Genomic DNA, 4,157 nt, shown 5'->3' with positions numbered 1-4,157 from the left:
GAAATAATTATGGATTCAATATTTTTGATAATTCATTGTTAAAAGTCACTTCAAACCACTTTCAGGTATCCAAGTTCTCAAAAACTTCACTTTTACGTTGAAAATTTGTGCAGTAAAACTGTCTGCGCGAAAATTTGAAGTACACGTCTCAGTAGAGTTTTTAGTGGTTTGGGCTCTCCATTAGGAACATATTTGCCAAATATGAAGAAAATATACCGGGTGGTTTGTTTGATATGGCCTCAGAAAGAAACGGGCAAAATTCATAAAACACCCTGTATCTCGGCTACGAAGACAGTAAGACCCAATAAATGGGGTTCTCCAGAACCGCCTTGGTGCCACCTATGCACCTGTGAAGTATTTCCGTTTCCAAATGAAACACCCTGTATAATTATATTTAATCTTCATCTCTAAATATACATTTCATAAATCCATTGATGCGATTAGATGATGTAATAGTGAACGAAATTATAAGGTATACGGAACACAATTTTGAAACAGATTGTCATTTTTTTTTGCATAATTAATATTCTTTAGATGTGGATATTTGCTCTTCCGGTTGTGAAATATTCATCTTTTTTTCGTACGTGTTTAACGCCAGTTGCTTCAAGATATCACGGCATTTTATTCCTGTTGAATCGAAATCTTTACAACTCATGCTCACTACAGTGAGAGTGGATTTCTCCGTTCTGCCTCACTTATATTAATTTCTTGTATGGTGATTCGCATTTCCTCAAAATGATAATCCCCGTCGATTTGTTTTATATATAAAGCAGGAAATGGGTCTAACCGTCTCATAACTTACAACGATCATCATCCTTCAACATCACTATCAATATGAATTTCAGTTTTTGGGTAATTACTTCTATTTTTTCAATTTATATCTATTATGAGAATTTTATTTCTTTCAGATCTTATCTGCCTTAGCATGCATCTTCGCACTTCTAAATATGGGAATGGCAGGAGATGAACAGTGAGTAACATTTACGATTTTTTCATTTTATTAAATCAAGATGGACCCTGAATCTATCCTGAAAACATCAAGATTCTAGCACATTCCGTTCGAGAGTTATAGTGTATCAGGTGTCCTAAATTCATTGTCTAGTGAGGGGATCTCAGAATCTCATTGAGACATTTTTAGACCCAATTTTTGAGAGAATTAATTTGGTGAAAACCACAACCTTATAAGTTCGACTGTTTTTAAGCTATAATTGAAAAATGACGTCAAATTAAAAGTTTCTTATTATCGGTGCTATAAACATGAAATAAAAACATTATACAGCCTCTTTTTTAGGTAGAATCCATTGTTGTCATCATTTGTTTTTTATTGAAATATTATGTCGTACTTACAAACAAGACAAAGACATTGAAGAAATCAAATAGTCACTCAACATTTCTAAAGCTTCCTTTCTGCGACATTCTTTCATGTATTTCCAAACAGCCTCTTTTGAAACTCCAGCAGTAATCTGCCATCATGTGCATGTCCTATCTTCCTTGGTAGCGGTCCTCCATAACTTCAAGATCTCTGTGAAATCTTTCACCTTGTTCCCCACTCATGTCTCCTAAATTTTCTGGAAAACGGTCCAAGTGGCTGTGTACCTAAATAGTGTATTGTAATACTCATATTGCACCCTAAGGATTTGTATCTATTTATACTATTAAGCAACTTGTTAACCATTTTAACATAGTTTTGAGCTTTATGTTCACCTAGAAAATTTTTAACTGCAACCAATGATTTCCAAGCTTCCCGTTCAACTTGATTTATTGAATCCATGAAGGCAGGATCCTTAATTAATTGTCTTATTTGTGGGCCGTCAAATATCCCTGATTTGAGTTTTTCTGTGCTCAACTGATGCAGTTTTACCCCTACATATGCAAAACATGACCCATTTTTATCAAGAGCCTTCACAAATTGCATCATTAGGCCCAACTCCATATGTAACGGAGGAAGTATGATTTTTTCTCCTTCAATGACATTATTTTCCCCAACATCCATGTTTTCTCTCTGAGGTCAATCTTTTCTAATCCAGTGGTTTGTTTTGTCCCTACTATCCCAGAGGCACTAGAAACACGGATATTTCGTGGAATCACTTTGCTGTCCAAGAAGAAAGTTTACCATTTTTTAGTCTACTCAAATCATCCATTGATGTTCGTGATACTTTATCTGCTGCAAGACCAAAGCTATGGTATTATATTCTTTTTTCAGTTTCGTTGAGTGAGCTAGGGCTATTGAACCATATTTATTCCCATTAGGTAGAAGGACACATTTCAAACTTCGCTTTGAACTGTCAATAAATAGACGCCAATCATTTAGAATATATTTAGGAAGTCCCATTTCTGTCATGAGTCCCCTAATTTCGTGACAAAATACAAGATTGTCTTCTTGAGGAAAAAATGGTAGCAGGTCTTTTTCTCTTATACGGTATAAGGTGATTTTGGTTGCTTATTCCAATAAATTTTTGTCGTTCAACCTAGAAGCCAGAACTTCAGAAGCTATTTTCGATAAATTGAGATCCTCGGTGACATCATTTAATTCATTTTCATTGAAGCGTTGAGGAATTGATGACGTCCCCTCGTAATCACGTTCAGTTTCATCAGCATCAATTTTTTTTATTAGCATCACAAGAGCGATCAGAAGGAAAATATTCGACATCAGGGATATCTGGTAGCTGATGAAATGTTGGAATCGGTATTTCATCTGAGTACGCGATAGATATACATTGTGATAAGTTCACTTACTGTGGTTATTTCGATTGATTCCATTAGTTTTTACTAAACAGAAATAACAATCATTGAAGTGGTTTTTAATAATTTTAGATCTCTCATAAATGAATATACTGAATAAAACCCACATTGGTAGTTAAGTTGATTCATCTAAAAAAGTAGAGCTGATAGAGAAAAACGGATTGCATATACAGATTAAGCGTCTAAAATATAGTTAAAATCAGCTCTAAAATCCCAGACACCAAAAATAAATGTGTTTTGTTGCCCTGTGTAATCTATGAACTTCGGATAATTAAAATATTGGGTGGCCACCAAGATCTCGGGATTTGACAACGTTAGATTTTTCAACATTCCAACTTCTTCAAATTATAAATGTTCTTCTTCAAATGTTATCAAAAGGAAGAATCTGAGTATTGAATCCGGAATAATGAATTTATGAGGTTGCCGTGCATTTGTTTTGATGCTAACATTCATCACTCCTTGTCTGACACGACGCTATAGCACTAGCGTAACATAATTTGATTGAGTTCGAAATTATCAATTGATGTTCAAAAATAGTTTACAATGTAATTTATTCATAAAAATTCTTTCGTGTTCCAAAAGGGTCAATGTTTTCCTCAGTTTAATGATTTAGCTGTTGTGAAGTTATGAAAAATGGATTTCTGATAAAGCATTCAACAATCAAATCAGGATTATCCACGCCTATAGCTCGCACATACAAACGGCTAGCTCGATTGTGATTGGCGACACTAAACTTCCTTCCCTCTTGTATTCGGGATCAAGCACAAATGTTTACTTTCCGTTCCTTCTATCTATATTCTAAGGTATTCAACGGTGCCAGCCAAATGTCCCCTTTCCTCTGTATCTTAAATAACTCAATGGAATTCAATGCATAAATGTTTATAAATAACTCACTTCACGTCTGTGCTTTTTTTTTTATTTTTTCAATAGGGGTGAATAACGATTTGAATTAATCATATTTGTCATCTGCTTTCAGTCACCATGTAATTATCCATGTGCCATACCATGTGAAAACTCACAAGCACACCCACACGATATACAAGGTGATAAAGGACGAACCACATGAGAAATACGAAGAACATGATTGGGCAGGATCTATCTAGGAAATTCACTCAACTAGTCCACTAACACATCTGAAAACATTTCATAATTGTTAATTTTTTTTTAGTTTTATTATTTCTGTGATTATAAATATATTTTTGTTGTTGAAACGGTTGTAGTTTCCTTGATATTTCTTATTATTCTGAGTACATATAATTTCAGTTATTGTTTTGAATTTCATGAATTCAAGATTGTCATTATCATAAATTTCGATGGGATAAAAACAGTTTTTGATACAACTAACAGCAGTGGCGTAAACAGACATAAGCGCTGGGAGGGGATAAAGAAAACAAATTTAGTTATTCGATGTTCTT

The 4,157-nt window shown here is 34.1% G+C and overlaps 1 long non-coding RNA gene across 1 annotated transcript; it reads left to right on the top strand.

The window, feature by feature from the left end:
• Positions 1 to 785: 785 nt before the first annotated feature.
• Positions 786 to 3,953, top strand: LOC123671939. The gene is made up of 3 exons (XR_006746199.1): positions 786 to 852; positions 909 to 970; positions 3,719 to 3,953. It is a non-coding gene; the product is annotated as an uncharacterized LOC123671939 (long non-coding RNA).
• The last annotated feature ends 204 nt before the right edge of the window (positions 3,954 to 4,157 follow it).

The sequence above is a fragment of the Harmonia axyridis genome, chromosome 2 (assembly GCF_914767665.1).
Source record: "Harmonia axyridis chromosome 2, icHarAxyr1.1, whole genome shotgun sequence".
In the NCBI taxonomy this organism is placed as follows: Eukaryota; Metazoa; Arthropoda; class Insecta; order Coleoptera; family Coccinellidae; genus Harmonia; species Harmonia axyridis.
The sequence above is the reverse complement of the archived record's forward strand: the minus strand, read 5'-3'. Positions and strand labels throughout refer to the sequence as shown.